Below are 18740 nucleotides of genomic sequence, written 5' to 3' on the forward strand. Positions count from 1 at the left end.
GCTAATATTCGACGAGATTAACGATACCTCTGTGAAGTGGAAGTCGTTTTATGCACGATTTATTATGTCGTTACAGCTCCGTTAAAATCGAATATCTTGTTATTTTCTCGGTATTTAGTATTAGCATAAATTATTAGTGATTATTTTTCTAATTTACTCATCTTACATATCTTGATTATACTTTTCTTATAGAAATAGAATAGCTTGTTTTATTATTGCTCATACTTAAACTGAACGAATGAATCAAATATTTTTGTATACACCGTAAAAAATAAAATGTTAATTTTAAGTTATAGATGCGTGTATAGTGGACTTTCTAAAACATGCAACAATGTTAAAATTAACATTTTCGTTCACGTAATAGGATTGACTTCAGACTTTTATAAACGTTAGCTCCTATTATTGTCCGAACTAATAAATACAGCAGAGAGTTAATGAACTTCTGTTATCCGTACAATTTAGTTATTAGAACTGTTTTGTCTCTTGATAAATTTAAATAAAAGGAGTTCTACTGTATTTCGTTTATCGAAGACAGATGTTTAGATTTCAAATTTATTTTATGGCTTTTAATTATAAGCGGAACAATAAAACTACATATCTAGTCAAGAGCACGTACCTCACATAAATTGCATGCTTTTCCTTCAGTGCCATCACGGACGAATCCCAAGCTCGTTAAGCATGGAGAAACGTACGATAGGAATTTCCGACAGTATTAAATTTTCATTAGACGCAATTAAATTCGTATCACCCTGGTGACGAAGAGCTTGCGAAGGAGACAAGAGAAAGGACACGAATAAGGTCATCGTATAGGACTATTATTAAAAGTTATACGCGTCTCGTTGTTACTCAGCCACGTATATAACAAAAACGTCTGCGGATTGTAATAAAATTTATAAAAGCGTCCGAATTCGCCGATTCGCATAATAGCGATCATGGTTGCTGACTGGCATAAAGATATTCGCGAAATGCAGATGTTACTCGAAGCAGAACTTCCTCGACGAGGAAGAGCGTAGAACTTTTTATTGATTCGCGCGTGAAATGTCGGTATTAGCTTCCTACATCCTTTTGAAGAGAATCAAATGCATTTCCACTGAAATATGTGAAATGCAGTTATGTTCTTGTAGTTTTATGAGTAGCAGAAGAACATATGAATTTTGAAAGCAGAAGAAATTGTAATAGGGATAAGAAAATTGCGCATTTACTGATGTTTATTTTTTTATATTAGTATAACTTTTTCTTTATGTTATAAATTTATATTATTATTAGTTATTTATTTTGTTATATTCATTTATTCTTATTACATTAATCTTTGTTGAGAGAGTGAAATAATGTTATTTGAATTTCTTCTTTTACAAACTTTTCTTTACGAAATTAATTAGAAAGGGCACTGGAAAATGTTTAAAAAAAATTACATTTAATTAAAAATATACAACCTAGCTTAGCCAAAAATACTAAACACTTATATTTCTTTATTTATCTAAAATTTGTTATATCTATTATTAATTACTGGTATTATTCATAACTTTAAAGAGTTTTTGAAACAAAGAATAATTTACTATAGCTTTAATTATAGCAAATGCTATAAATCGATTTTTAAGCTAAAACTTTAAATAATAGTTAATAAGATTCCTAATATATTTGGTGTGTATATATACTTTAACTTAATACTCGTACTTTCAAAGACGCTCGCTTTCTGGAGATCTACAAAATTCTGACTTTCCAAATTCATTTATGTGCAACTAATAATTCAATTCAATTAGTTTAAAAAAGAATTAAAAGATCTCGTCTTGGTTATATAAAAGGAAAAAGGATGTAGCGAATCAAAGATTGAACGGGATGACTCGTGACCTCGATGATAGTCGTCCTCGACAACTTTATCCTTGGATCGAAGTTAATAATCTAACGAGTCAAGTACCGCGCAATTCACGAAATCTTAATTCACATGATGCCACGTGCGATCACCGGATTATGGAACTACTAAGTCACGTTCTTTCAACACTTTTAATTAGAAAGGACGAAACAGACTCACAAAAGTCGGCCTGAGGACTGCTGAGAAATTATAATGAGAATTTATGACCGAAATAACACAAAGGATGTGTAATATAGTCACAAAATGAAGTTTCTCAAATATCGTATCTTCTGGCATCAAACATTTTAATATCTAGCTCATGCATATATATATGTATATAGTATATACTAGAAATTATACACACGTTAGTATGCATATTAATAATAAAATTTATATATTAATAATAAAATAATAATAAAATTTTCTATTATTATGTAAATACATTAATTTTGCTTTTACTTAAAATTTTTTAAGCCGTATTTCGAAAATTAATTGTAATGAATATTATTATTTTGCAAAAAGCTCACAAATTTCTCGATGTCGATTCCGTGCGGTCACTAAACGAACGCACTTTCAGTTTCACTTTTTCCAAAAATTGACACGCTCTGATAATGAAGATCGATATGTAACTTTGAACGATGTACGAAACATTTATCAGAGTACCGGTGAGCATTACTTATTTTCTAAAATATTATCTATTTTCTAAAATAATATCTATTCTGCGGGACGGAAGATAATTTATTATGACACGTTCACGCCGATATTCTTACCGGAAGCCCGCAGCTGAATTAATACGTGGCGGAGAAATGGCGGACGAGCGCACTTAGAGAAACGTCATTTGTCATCTAGTTTATCGCGAAGGTTTTCCCGCGGGGGGGAAATTATAAATGCATTTTCATTACGCTTCGTACCATTGTTGTACCATAAATCGAGGTCGTATGGAGGCCTATTAAATCGCGAGGATTCAGAAAAGAAAGGATGGAAAGTTGTTGTAGTAGAAGGATCGCGTTCTTGGAGATTGCAGCAGGTCTTTCGCTTGTCTCGCGGGCGCAATCGTCACGCAATTCGAGAAAAGGATTACACATTGGATAAAAAGGTGTAGCGAAAACATCTGCGAGGCCAAGTTTACACCTGCGAATATGACAGACATAAAGATTAAATGAACAGAAAAAATGGACGTGAAATAATGTTGAAAAATTTACATACAATTATATATTTTACATATTATATATATATACATATGATTATAATACAGAAAACCACTTATACATGGGTCATATTCAAGTCACAAAGGAAACCATTTGTTTATGTAATTAATGAGGGAGTCTTTATTAATAAAATTGTAAGTACTAATATTTTTATTAAAACATTTATTGTGTAAAAAAATTATCAAAATCAGTTTTAGTGACGTTTCTGCCATTTAATCGATTTTTACCTTTTTCGTTATTACGCTGTTAATTCGACCAAGTTTGATTTGAGAAAGCTATTAAACACGTGGTCTAGATCTTAGAGGATCATAAAAACGTAAATAAATTAGAAAATCATGCTTAATTACAAACGATAGGATCTGTTACCATTCACAGCGGTTGCAATTGATTGATAAGCGCGAAATCTGATGAACGTCAAGCCAGGTTACGCAAAATGTATCACGGAAACGTCCCGAGAAACGATAACGACAAAAAGTAATTTTAGTTGTTTTATTGCTTACATTTTCGTTTGTTATTAGCTTTTTTACAATATTATGATAAATCACGATGCATTCGAGCGCATATTGGGTGCTTTCCATTTAATGACACAAGTCAACACAAATGTCGTTCTATCTTTGTCAATCTCTAAACGTCAAGAAAGATAGAACGATACTTGTGTCGACTTGTGTCATCAAATGGAAAGGATCCATTGTCGCTAATATTTTTTTTTAATTGTGAAAAAGAATCACGAATATTGACTCTTATGAGAGGGAAATGCGAGGATTGAATCCGCACGGGTGAGAGCGATCGCCTCCGCACATCTCTTCCTTTTGTTTTGTCGAGTATACAGAATGGTCTCATTATATTGCGGTCTCGTGAGGTTACCGAATAAACTGAATCGCGATGCTTAAATATCGGAGTCGCAAAATAAGTTTCGGCAACTCGCAATTCGCGAACTCGATGAGTACTTATAACATCCATCAAGTTTGTAACGAGGAGAAAGACAAAGGAATAACAATATATTGGCCAGAAATTATTAATGTCTTCCTTATAAAAACGAAAATTAGGTGCATAATTAATACTTAATCACGCGAATTATTGCCAGATTGAGAAATTTGTGAAGGGAAACTGCAAGCAAAATTTTTTTTTAATTAAAATATAGAAATATTAAATTATTTCTTAGGTATTATTTAAATGTATAACTCATAAAATGGTTTATTTTAAATTATGTATGACAAAACAAGAATAATATAATAAAATCTATTTTTTTATATTTAAGAATTTATTAAATATATATTAAAAAATACTTTTGGAATATCTCTCAAATATTTAATATATATAACATCTTGCTGTAAATGTTTTAAAAAAAGGAGATCTCATGACGCTTCCTCGTGGATTCGCCAATGGCGTGAATGTATAGCTTCATTTTTTTCGCGCGGAACGCGACCATTCGCCGTAAAGTACACAAATAATTTTACCTGCTCTTTCGTAAGCTAATGTAAAATTTATAATATCGCGTGTTTGAAAAATATGCTCGTGGCTTTTTTGGGGAAAATACTTGATCACGTCTATAATTAAATCCGTCTGGCTTGACGCGCGGGTGATTCAGCTTCGCGAGGCGAGAAGAACTTGCAGCGGCATAACGCGCGGTATAGGGCCGCTTACACTTTTCTCTTATGTAACGTAGATCGAAGTTTCTGCTTGGTGTAGCGTGCACACACAGCAGACCGCCTCCGGAGAGCAAAACCGACGGACGAGGAGGCGCATTGTCTCTCAGCCGCGTTCGGTAAACTTATTCCCTTTGTTCGCTGGACAACCAGAAGACCGGAATCCGCCGGACGATCCCCGAATTTCCTTCTGTAACACATGTGACACTCTACTAACTTCGATAATGACCGTTAACCTTTTGCTGCCGATTGTTGTACATGATATTCTTAGCATTTACAGAGGATAATTGTGCGCAACGAGACGAAAATGTTACTATCGACTTTACTTGCAGATACTCTTACTTATTGTTATACTTTGTAATTATTTTAAGATTATAACAGATTATAACAGATTTAAATTCTTATATAATGGATTATATAAAAATTACAGAAAATTTATGTAATCATATTATATAAATTTTTTAATTTTATTACTTATAAAGATTGTTTTAGTTTTTTTACACAATGTATGTAAAAGATCATAGAAGGTTCGAAGTTTGAGTTTTACTCACATGATATTAATTAATGAAATGTGTGAAACGGAAATTTAATTTGACATTAACCCGTAGTGGTCACACCTCTTAAAAATAACGTATTGGTCACACTGGGTCCAGTTGATCCGACGCAAAAAAACAGTCGCCATTTGCGTTCTACTTGATCTATTGACTACATCAACTCAAAAATTGCCTCGGGTCAGACAGACCCAGTGTGACCACTACGGGTTAATTTAATTTCGCTTAGTTTATGCAAACAGTACAGTATAATAACACATTCATGCAAGTACATTGGTGTAACCATGTAGCGCCATGAAGAAATACGATACGTGGTATTTAATTCTCTTCCGGACGATTAATTTTCCGGATAAAAACGAATTATCCTTTTTTTTTTTTAATATTGTATTACATAAGAGATCGTCTCTCATGCACTGAAAAAGTAACAAACTTTAATAAGTATTTGCTTTAAAAATAATTTTAAGTAAATATTTAATAAACATAAACATATATTTCATTCAAAAACTATTAATTTTGTTTAATTATTATTTATTTGTATAAATATTTATTTACTGTAAGTAAATATTTATTCAATACTGTTTAAAGAAATTTAATAATTTTTTTTCAGTGTATAACGTATAATATATTATACATGTTTATTTATACATAATTACGAAAGTTCAACATGCATTATTTATCTTTAATTTTTATTTTTAGCAATTAAAAAAAAATCTAGGAAAAGAAATTTTTAGTATCTCCATGTAAAAAATTATTTTTATACAGTTTAGAAAATCTCGTATGATGTTAATTCAATTAATTGCGTGAAAAAGTGTCAAGGAAAACGCGAGAAAAATCGGAGCAAGTCGATCGCCTTGTAACGTCATAATTCTCGCATTTATTATTCATCTCGCGTGTACGTATTATTACCCGTTGTTTCTCTCTTTTTCTATGCTAACTCGGAGATAGTACAAGCACACTCGACGAAAGTGACATCATATTCTCCGGGCAAAGAGCCAGTTTTCATTGACTCTTGTACCGGTTTCCTCCTCGGACCAGCCAGAGAACCTTCGCTGCGATCGTCGGGTTAGGTCGTAACCTTAAGAGAACGAGTTCACACACAGGCCTTTTCTGATACTCTTTTCTTCTTCTGATCTTAATTGACGTGGATAAGTAGCGGCGATTGATGTGTGCTGTCGTTTTTCTGAGTGACCATGAATATCTTATTATGAATATCTTAATAATTTATAGAAGAGGAGGAGAAAGGGAGAGAGCGGTCGATACTAAAAAATTCTTTTGAGAGCTGAAAGTTCCAACAACATACTTAATGTTGATTGCAATAAGACTTCCCTAATACGTCATACTTCGTAGTTAGGTTATAAATTATATATAATATGACAAAATAACTCAGTTTTTCACAAACTGAATTGTATTTTTCTAAAATTATGACGTGATAGAATAATATGGAAAGCGCGCATTTGTATTCAGCATTTAAAAAACTATAAAAATGTTGTTTTTTTCCAGTGGTGGAAAATTTCGAGCAATATAATTGGTCGAGCAGTATAATTAGCCTCAATAATTAGTTTAATTATTATGACTTAGCTTCGCAAACACAAATTAAGTGTATATTGCTGATTAGGGACTATACTTGAAGACTCGGAAATGCGGCATTAAATTATTTTATTATACGTTAGTCGATTGTGCTCAGTTGTTTGCCAGGATAAGGGTATATAAAATAGGATGCTTCAGAACGATCAGTTTCCTTTTAATTACAGTTTTATTAACTCATTTGTGGAGCGAAGTTGCTTTTTAAAATCTTCTTCCTTCGTCCATCGGGTTCTTCTTTTCGCCATGAGACGCGGGAAGGGCTCTCACCTTTCACCCGAAGTAACTGTACAACGTAGAAAAGTCAGGGAACCGACTACAACACACTGATAGAAGCAAACAGCTGCTACAAATGCCGTAATCAGCCACGGTTCGGTTACGTGTCGGCAACGGCGAGTCGAGTAACTGATAACACTTAATAACGGCATCGTAATAAATACGCGGCATGCAGGAATAGCGACGCTACTCCCACAATTAATTGGTATCAGAACGAGCAAATGGTTGCTCAGAACCGTTTTAGATATTGTTTTAATAAATAATAGATGTTTCAACTGTAGAATTAAGAAAATTTTGATTATACATCTGTTAAAATCAGTCCAACGATCTAACAACTAAAATAAACTACAATATTAATGTCAGCCAATATTGTTCAAAAACTTTTAATGGTATTATTTCTGCAAAGCAATCTTAAGAACAAATCAACAATTAATTTGTTTTGTAATTGTTTTATGCAGCAAAATGACTATATTTTTCTGCAGTTTTAGATCAATAACTTTTAAATAAGGAAGTAGATTCAAATAAACTTTTAAACTAATACTTATATTATTATTATTGTTTGATCAGTACATGTATAAAATTTGATTTAATTTGTTATGTTACTCATCAAAGTTGCAAATAAATATTACAAAAAGATTGTGTATAAGAATTAAGACGAACAAAATGATTAAATAATTTTAATATAATTAAATAACTTTGAAATCAATAGAAAATTATGTTATAGATTTTACATAGATATTCAGACGTAATAATAGAACAATTTATATGAAATTTTTATATTCTTTTTACATAATTTTTATATTTTTGGTATTGTTTTGAGTTATATACATCCTTAATATTTTTCTCTCTATCTCTTTTTATAATTATTCTATCAATTTCTAGTAAAGTAAATTCTTCTAAATTCTTAATATTTAATATTAATATTGAATTTATTAACATTTTTATTATACAAAATAGGTAATTAATTTAAATTACGTTAGAGGTTTTCTTATCGTTTTAAGATATTAAATTTCGAACTGTAAATTTTAAGGTGCTAAATTTTGAAACTGTAAAATTTTAAGGTGTTACACACTATTAATAAGTAGAAAGAGATTAACACATAAAGAGAGACACTGCCTCTACTATTAGTTTGAAAATAATAAGCATGTCGGTTCTAACTTTTCACCGCGTAATTAACGCGACAGTCTGTTTTGCTAGCAATATTAGAATTTAACGGTGAGAAAGAAACTGCGACACAATAAAACGCACTGAGAATCCTAATGAACTTGCGAAGCGAAAATGCAATGAGAAAATGTTACTAACGTCAACTAACTGTGTAATTATCGTTTATGAATTTTAAATTATTAACTGTTACAATTATTTTTGATCATATATACAAGATTATAATTCATAATTTTATGGAAATTTATTTATTTACCTACTAAAATCGATTAATATTGAAAATTATAAAATTGTAAAAATTAGAATTAAGTTTCACCCCGAATTTTTGGCAAAATCGATTTTAAATTAGAGAAAGGATAATTTTTAACGTTTGGCAATCACGTCCTATATATCTCAGGAACAAGATTATCAGTTCCGATATTTTTTTCCCCACCGCAAATTACATCTTCTTGCGAAACTTACCTTCTACCGAACGGATCATTAGCTTCGAAATCGAGCGTACAAAAATCTCGAGCAACCGACTAAGTGTATCATCTTATGGAGGAATATGCGTGCTGGGAATGACAGAAGACTACAGAAAGAAAGAACCGATTTACGTAAGAAATCGGTTCGATGCTTTCATTTGTTCTAAAACGCGCGCATTCACCGCGGAAGCGAATCCACCTGGAAATCCAACTTCGAGCGATCGTCTGGTTGTATCGAAAAACCAGCGAGAAGCATGTGCACAAGCGAGAGATCGTGGAAACGCCGATAAAGATCCAAGCACGCGATCCACGCGACCGAGACAACGTGAAACGTGTCTGACTTTTTCTTTCGCGCAGTAATAGAGCCAGATAAAACCAAGTCTTCTTTTTTCGCACGCCGATTCATTTCGTTCCACGTTTCAGGTTTAATCGAATGATTTATTTACCACCGAGGGTTTAGTGAAACACTGCAGATCTAACTTCTAAAAAAAGTTTGATTTCAAGATTAATTTGTTTTTAATTATTAGAGAGAAATTGGTCGAAAAAACCATCTGTGAGTCTGTAATGCTGCATAGAAAGGACAATTTTGTCGAACCGTTAAAAAATTTAGTAATAATGCATATCTGAAAATAACTTTGTTGGACCATCAAAATAATTACGTAGAATGCTCAAACTGGTTGCGACACTGGAAAAAATGTCTGGTTGGATTAATTGGAATTCTGCAGGTTTAAAATGGACGAATCAGAATTTCTTGATTAAATCAAAAATTTTAATTGTGACACTCAGAATTCTAATTGATATAATCAATGTTTTCTGGTTTATACATTTTTAAGAGGTTTCCTTCGTATGTCGAATGTTAAAACTTTTGTAAAAATATTGCAGCGTTTCTGATCATGCGATTTTTGTGTTAATTATTGTGATAGTCTAACAAAATCATTTTCATATTTATGTCTATTATAGAGCTAAATTTTTAGATACTTCAGCAGAATTGTCTTTATCCTGTGCTGTTTTGCAGCGCACGCATTTCCTTTGCCTTTTCGTTTTTCAGTCTGATTCACAAATTTTTGTGGATAACTCTGCGTGAGAAATGAAGCCGCAACCGGCAACAATCGAGCACTTCGTGTTTCTTTTCGTCTCGGTAACCCAGTGATGCGTGACCTTTCTCACACGAGGAGCCCCATTTAACTTCAGTTCGCGTTACCGCAGGCCCGATGTACCCTGGTCGTGGAAACTGAAACTGTCGGATAAGATCAATGTTGATTGCGTGCGATTTGCACGTCCGGCGTGTGTTTTACTACCTTAATATCTCTCTTGTAAGTATGTTTTGCCCCCACGGCTAATCGTGGCATATCGAACGCGTCAAGATGAAAGCCTGTTAACCTGATTAACATAGAAAGGAAGATTTGCATGCGTACAATGTGAGTTACGAGAAGCAGCTCCAGCGATACCATCTTTTACAACGTCCTGACTCACTGGGTCAAGATTTTCCTTGTTTTTAGCACTTTTCGCCATCATTAACGAAGTAGTGACATGATATTCGCGAATGTCGAGATTAACATTGTTTGCACAAATTTAAATTGCTTTATTATATTTAATATAAGCGCAATCACGTTTCGATTAATAATAAATAAATTTGTGTATAAAGTCAAGTAATATAAATTGCTTTAAAAAAAATACTTAAAAAATATTTTCTGTGAGATATTTAAAAATTTAATTAGATACAAATCTGAAGATAATCTGATGGACCAAAATAATATGTAGAACGTTTAAATGTCGATGACAACGCTTCAAAATTTTTTAACATTTTAGCAGCTAATTTGAGCGCCTTACATTATTTTTTTCATATTTATATATGTAACTAAATTTTTTAATACTGCAATAAACTTGTTCTTTTTATGCAAATATTATAATTTTCTATTATATAAAATTTGTGTATTTTATAGATAAAAAATAGATAAATTGAATTAAAGACATTCTGCAGGCTCTTCAAAATTTTACAACCATTTGCAGATATTTAATTTTTTTATTTAATTTGTTGATTACAACAAGATTATTATTAAATTAAAAAATTTCGATACGCGATAGGGGAACTATATACGCGGTATATAAAATTCACACATAATTTTAACAAGCATTTGTGATCCAGCTTCGACCGTTATTGGCTTTGACCGTTATTGGTTTCCTTCTTCTTGTTAGTTTCTTGTTGATTACTTTATATCATAATTAATATTATATTATTATATTAGTAAATATTGTTGTTTTTATATCACACTTCTCCACTGTTTATCGCATATAACTATGGAAAATCAGAGTATATTCTACGGTAATCTCATAAGATTACCCTACATGGTCAATAACACTTATCAGTAATGCTGCATCAGTAATACTGACAGTACGCATCAATATTTTTAATATTTTCACAACCTTACGCAATCAGTATTATTGATAATACATTTCACTTAAATTTTACATATATTACACAGTGACATACTGTAACATGAATTCTAATACAAACGATACTGATGCTTGAAAAGCAAAATTCAGACACTGCCTGTATTCTACGTCAATCCATCAATATTAACCACACACGATCAGTAATATTGTCAATATTTGTTAATTGACAGTATTATTGACCGTGTAGAGTCACCTATAGTGTCGCGTTTGTGCTCGTTGCACGAGCAAGTCGCGATCGAGACACGAGAGCGTGGGTGCATCGCGGATAAATGGTCGGGAAGGGGCCTCTCGATGATCGAAGTGAAAGTCGCAGATCGACGCAACTCAGCTTAGCACAGCGATGCGTCAGTCTCGCCACGATTTTCGCAGGAAGTGTTTCGCGTTGGGTTACGATCTGCGGTTATTGATCGAGCCTTGAACGTTACCGACGATGCAACATTTTTGCGGGAAAATGTGCGGAATGGTGCGATATGTGATGTGCTTGTGATACTTTTGGATCAAAACATTTCCCGACTGGATTAGCTGGTTTAATTGAAAGGTGCGATGTTGAAACCGATATTGAAATTCTTGTGAACATATCAAATTAATTTCTTCTTAATAAAAATTTCAAAAAACATTTGTCAAATTGTAAATTAGATGATTAAGAGAGGAATAGAAATAAAAAGCATTAAATCAGAAAAATAGATTTTAAAAATACATGAAAAAAACAGTTTTGCTAAAGTGTTAAAAAATTTAGCTAACTATATAGATCTAAAATAATTTTATTGGATTATCAAAACGAATTATATAGAACTCAACACATTATATAGAACAAGTGTGACGTGCAATGCTGCAAAACGTTATAATATTTTAGGAACCATCTTACATAATTATTTTAATAATTTAACCAAATTATTTTCAGATACACACACACACATATCTAACTAACTTTTAACTTTCCATGTAAAAATAGAATTTTAATATTTGATTTGACTTTCAAAATACACAAAACAAAAAATTATGAAATGAACAAAATTATATATGCAACTAAATTTTTGTTAAGAAGAAATTGATTCCAAAATTTCTATTATTCTGCAAAATATTTCATCACGAATTTAGTATATTCTAACGTCATAATATGTCCAAAAGGCATTACGCTTGTTTCTTCTTTATGACAAATTATTTTACATTTTTTAAACTGAAAACGTGCATGTATGATTTATTCGATGTTATACAAAACGATCGATTGCACGAACGTGTACTACTTGGTGCTTCATACATCTTTCATGTAGGACGCCTTATATTACCTATATACGTAGCCCCGTCATTATTAATTACTACAACATGTAATAATAGCTCTACGATAACATTACAACGGTCAGTAGTTAAACATATATCATCATAATATTTTTCATTCAAGATTAGGTCTTAGATTATTAATAATCTTTTATTTTGGCACATTTTATCTACATGTGTTTATATTATAATTACTTATAGAAACTTATTTTATATATATTATAACAATTTAAATAACATTTACAAAATAACGTTCACAAATTAAAGGATTAGAATAATTTTGTGAAATTCTAATTTTAATATATACTACAATTAAATAGATCTCAAAATTAAGGAGACAAAATATTCAATGTTTCTTTTCAAAAATTTAGAGGAATACAATAGCATTGAATTTTTGTAATTTTTATCAGACGATTATAAAAGTTGAAAAAGAGGATGAAATCAGAGATTATTCTGGTGACCGAGGTTTCCGCAAATTATAGATCGAGGAGATCGCCGCCGATGGCGAAGAAGATAGGAATAACAGTTATCCTGCATTCTCCGGTCATTAATTTCTCGCGTCGGACGGCCGTACGTCGTTATGAATTCATAACGATGCTGTCGATCGCGGCAGTGCGACACGAAAATTCGTAGTTGCCAGTAGTAGCGGACGGAGTGGTAGGACCGGTCGCGCCGGCAAGTAGTCATCCACTGTTGTCGTCAGGCGATTTAATTGACCATGCAAAAAGCAGATCGCGAAGCATCGATGTCTTTTTGAAAATCGATCGGAGTCTTGACGGTAAATGCCGCAATTGATGTTCCTAAGTGAAGCTGATGGTGCATAAATGCTTTATAGCGATATTGTTCGAGTTGGCACTTGACAGGCAAATTGAAGGATTCTCTTGCACTCAATGAAGTACATATAATGAACCATCTTCAATAATTGGAACTGATATTGTTATTATAATGTATCTTTCTCGATAATGGAACCTAATATCGTTGAAATTGTTGATCTAACGTAAAACACACACGACTGTGTGTAAAAAGACAATGAAGAGTGTTAACCTCGATGGGCTGAATCGAGTTACGTTTATAAAAACCGTTCCTGAGATATTATTCCCCCGTGAAAGGCTTAACCTCGGGCTCTCGTGTGCACGCGATAACGGAAATATTGCTCGACCTCGCTTGAATACTTTTAGTCGTGCGAATCTATCGAAGATAGATCTGAAAAATTATTATTTGGAGCTTTGCTGATTAAAGCAAGGCGAAATATTGGTAAAGTGGCATTATAAATTTGAACTGTTTTATTTTTAGAATTATTCAATAATTGATAGAGTTATATGGAGATGAAAGTAAATATTGGAGAGAAATATTGCAATATTAAAATATGGATGTAAAATAAAAATGTAGACTTTCTATTATTATTTAGGAATTTCTAAAAATGTTTGAAAGGGAATTCTCTTTCTCTTTTTTACCTTTCTCTCTCTCTCTCTTATTAAATAATATTAAATTCAAATTAAATGAGAATTAAAAATAGCTTGAATTAAAGTTAGGTGAATAGAGTTCCTGCAAAAAGTTATTAGAATTGGAAACTTATATTTTTGTATAAAAATGAATGTTATATACATATGGAACAATTCACAATAAAGTAAAAACATTTAACAATACAATTTTATAGTTTAAATAAAAATGTTTTCGTTTATTTCATTTTTTTTGAAACCATGTCCAATTCTTATTGAAATAATTTGTTATCTAAATCACTAACCTTTATGTTACTTTCAAATGCAATGTAAAAAAACTCTGCAATTTTTTCATAACTTTTTATTTTATAAAAGAATACATGTAATACATTTTTAATTCTTTGTAGACACCCTGACCTTTTTTGTCCAAGCAAAATTTTACTCTCAAATTTCTTGGCATAAATTTCAATATTTACTATATAAAGGTTTTAACATATAAATAACTATTTGGCAGTGTGTGTGTGTGTGTGTGTGTGTGTGTGTGTGTGTGTGTGTGAGAGAGAGAGAGAGAGCAGAAAAAAATAATCTTAAATATTTCTAAATTTTTTGGAAATCTAAAACAGTAAAAAGAATGGACTGTACAAAAAGTCTCAGTATGCTTACAAAGAGTAAATTACTTGTCTTTCACAACACGACGCAAGATCTAAATTGTAGCTTGTTTCTACAGAATTGAGAATTCAGGTCTTCACAAACGCGTTTTCAGGTCAATACGCTCGCAGGATGCGCGATGCGGGAAATATTGATGCACGCGGCGCGTCGCGACGCGTCGCGTTCGATTCGCTCGTAGAGAACTCGAATCGATACGCGGCGTGCGCGCCCGTTCACCACGTCCGTCCTGCCGGCTGTTCGGCTCTCTTCGGTCTACCATGCGTGAAGGCACCTTACGGTACATCGTAGCCGTCGCTGCGTTATGGGCACCATGCTTAGCCCCGTGGGCGTGCGGGAGGTTGTTGTACCGAAATCTCTCCCGACGCATCGTCTCCCAGAATAATCTTTCTCTCTCTGTCTCTTTCATACATATATTCTCTTTTATAATATATAATATATGCCTTTGATATTTTTACTGAAGAAAAACGAAAAAGTTGGCAAAGCAGATTTAAAAAGAAAGCGACCCGACAGGAGCCATACTTATAGTTGTGATAAATTTTTTATTAGTTAATTTACTTTACTAACATAAAGAATAACGTTTCCGATCTTTGGTCTTCATAAGTTTTTACACGAAATCAAAAATATTATAATTCTACATAATGAGTGAAAATGAGACAGCAATAAATTAATAATTATGATCAGAGACCACGTCAAATTTTAACAACTTGAAATGTAGTAAAAACTGAATAGAGTATACGTCGATTATTAAAATGAATATAACTATTTCATCAGTCGAGAAGCACAAAGCTGACAAGCCATTTAATACATTATTGCTGCAAATGAGCATTTTAGAAAGTTGTTAATGCAATTAGCAATTAATGTTATGAGCGTCAACTCATTAACAGCTTTCTTAGATTCTTGTTTGCAGTAATAATATTAAATTGCTTGCTTAATGTAATTTTATTGTGATATTGCTACTCCAACTTCGATTCAGAACTGTATTTTAAGACAAATATCAGCGTACAATTAGCTTAAAATTGTATAAATTCACAAGAAATATTATTAGGCACGAAAAACCGCCTTGATCGAATGTGGCGTTTTTTATTTAATAAAAGTGTGTTAAACTTTTAGCAAAACTGTTCTTTCTGTCATTTGTAGCTCAAAACTACTTACAGTTAATTTTTGTTGCCGCTGTTCCTCGGTTGGTTTTATCTATGAAAGGCTATTTTATGAAAGTCATAGATTAGGACAGCACGTAGTGTTTCTGCATACAACTACAAAGTTACAGGAGTTGCGCTCGAATCCTTGAATCGTGTTTACTAGGCGTTGGGTACCGCCGTAGTGGCTAAACGTAACGCTCGCATATACATCATTAGATAACAGAGCCAACGCGAAGGGAACGTGAAAGGTCTCTGGTTCACGGCGTGGCGACCGGTATCTTGCCGTATCGTTTCGTCGCGGCGGCGAGTCGGTTCTGGTTGCCAAGCAGCGACGGCGGCTGCTACCCAGGTGAAGCGAAAGAGAGAGAGAGAGAGAGAGGACCGTACTCCTCGTATCCTCGTTGCCCAACCATCTCGATTGTGGTCGTATATGGCGATTAGTGACGGAGAATACGCGTTATGAAGGGCACACGCACCCGCATCTCATTGCTTGCGGCATCATTTTGTGATTCTTTCAAGAATCAGTTCAAATCAATTTGGTTCTCTTTAGCGTCCTTTTATGGATTGAGAAGCAGAAGAGTATAATAATACTTCATCAATTTTCATTTGATATATAAATTATAATAAAATTTATTCAATTTAATATATAATACTTAATAAATAAATACTTAAATAATATATATGAAAAAAATGGTTTTGTTGAAATATTGAAAAATTTAGCTGTAAGATGTAAATTCGAAAATAATTTTGTTTGGACCATCAAAAAATACAGAACGCTAAAAAATTGGTTAGAATATTTTTTATAGCATTGCCATTAACACTTAAGCGTTTTACATAATTATTATATTTTAATGATTCAACAAATTTAAGATTTGTAACTAAAGAAAAATTTTTATTCTATATTTTTCCACCGTTAACGTGATAATAAGAAGCACTTTGTACGTACGTTCTCGAACGAAGTAATTGATGAGCGTAATTAAGCGAACATCGCATAAATATTCAGGAAAATGCTGTGACAAGTGCATGACACGTCCACGTATATAATTTTCCAAGATGCAGAGCAAGGTCCGCGAATGACTAAATGCAGACTCATGCAACATGAAAAATTATGGCAATGACATTGATCTTACTTATGGTGCTCTGACACATACATCATATGGAGGGAGAGTCAGCACCATTTATATCACATCATGGATGAATCATAACTAATGATAGTGAATCAAATTTATCTGCAATCAAAATTTTTGATCTGATTTAGTAGTGGCTGTATTAAATTGACGGCCAAAAGTTCAACATTTTGATAACACTTAATAAAAAAATTATAGCCTCGATAAAAAATATTAGACATTATATTAACTATCATAAAGTTTTATCTTAAAAATTGATTTATGATATTTTCAGTAAATCATCCTTTGTTTTAAGAACTCTTTAAATTTATGTATAACGCCGGTAATTAATAGATAACAATGCAGAGAGATAAAATAATTTTAGATAAATAAAAAAGTATAAGTTTCTAATATTTTCAATGGCCTTGCTGATAGTTCGAGATTCTGATAACATATTTACAGATATATATATTAAGTCTACATTATCTTGTATTAAGTCTACATAGCACGTTGTTTTATCAGACTTTCATAGATTGTATAAGGAACAATAATGTCCGCCGTTCGATATTTCATTTCGGTTGTTCTATAAAGTTGGAGAGTTTTCGATAGTTTGAAAACAGGGCCTCGTTTACGGCCCGTGGGTCGCAGGTCGCGGCTGAGTGACTCACAATACACGATCCCTGTCGCCATACGTAGATATCCGGATGACTTTTTTTTTCCCCTGGTAAACGAGTTCCCCGTCTAACCGGAAAACGCAGCACGCGCCGTCGCGTTGGTCCATACTTTGCGATGGAAAACTGGAGAATGGTCGATCGACTGGACAGCCGGAGATAAATCGCCACCGCCAGGCAGCAACCGTCTCGTATATGCGTGTATTGTGAAATAATATTTCAAGTATGCAAGTTGCGTCGGTGTTTGCGCAAACAGTCGCGACTTTAAATCAGCGCATCGATTAGAGTACAGTCCATATGGCAATCAGACTTTGTACGCCCACGTTATGGGCTCACCTCGTACTTTTTGATCCGCTTTCGTTTTGGAGATTTCATCGCGAGATAAGAAAAGTCGCATCATAGCCTGATTTCGTTGATCTTTCGATGGCTAATTTTTATTTTTAATTGATCAATTATGTTTGAATATAAATATATAGAATATGAAGAAATGAAAAAGGTTTTTATATTGATTTTAATTCACTACACATATTGAAATATATATATATATACATGTATATAAAAAAAATATGAAGAAAGAAAAATATAAAAAAAGTATAGAAAAGAGGTTCTAGAGTTCGACAATCCAAAAAAATAATAAAAATTTTATATTATTGGATCTTATGTTGTCAAGATCTAGAATTTTTTCTTTACACTTTCTATATTTTTTATATTTTCTATCTATATATATTTTAAGTACGGAAGGATGTAAAGTTGCCGGAACAAACCCTTGATAACATCAAAGATTCATGGGACTTAAGATGTAGTGGCAGCGCCAGGATACGATCATCTCGATCGAATTCCCGTGGGCCGGCACTACACTCGAGTTGTTATAAATAAAACCGAAAGACTCCTCGTGGTGGAAGGTACGGTGAAAAAGGAAAACGTGGGCGCGCGATCCCCGCGATCCCCGATATCAATCGCGAGGATCGACTGCCACGGGGGGAATGAGCCGAGCGAAACTCTCGATCTCGCGTGAACTTTATTATTTCGAGAGGCGATATTTCTTCGTCCGCTTCGTAGACGCACTATCACAATGATGTTGCGAAATTTCACTGCGATTCTTTCCGCAATATATCTTCCGATTTACTCAATCGATTTCACTTAATTTCATAGTAATAGAGAAACACAAACATATAAATCTGGTCACGACCGAATTTGTCAAAATCCTACAAGACAGGAAGATCTATATAATTTTTCCTTCCCTCCCTCCCT

At 32.9% G+C, this 18740-nt stretch overlaps 1 protein-coding gene across 2 annotated transcripts in view; it reads left to right on the forward strand.

Moving 5' to 3' along the window:
• The window catches only part of LOC108776870 (uncharacterized), a 37175-nt gene that overhangs the window by 15126 nt on the left and 3309 nt on the right, over positions 1-18740 (forward strand). The window contains exon 1 of one of the 2 annotated variants that reach the window (XM_018543602.1): positions 11669-11728. The exons of the other annotated variant lie outside the window; for it this stretch is intronic. The gene's annotated coding sequence lies outside the window, so the exon portion shown is untranslated. Of the gene's footprint in view, positions 1-11668; positions 11729-18740 lie in introns of those variants that run through there. 2 annotated transcript variants of the gene reach the window in all.

Source organism: Cyphomyrmex costatus, unplaced genomic scaffold (assembly GCF_001594065.2).
Source record: "Cyphomyrmex costatus isolate MS0001 unplaced genomic scaffold, Ccosl1.0 scaffold392, whole genome shotgun sequence".
In the NCBI taxonomy this organism is placed as follows: Eukaryota; Metazoa; Arthropoda; class Insecta; order Hymenoptera; family Formicidae; genus Cyphomyrmex; species Cyphomyrmex costatus.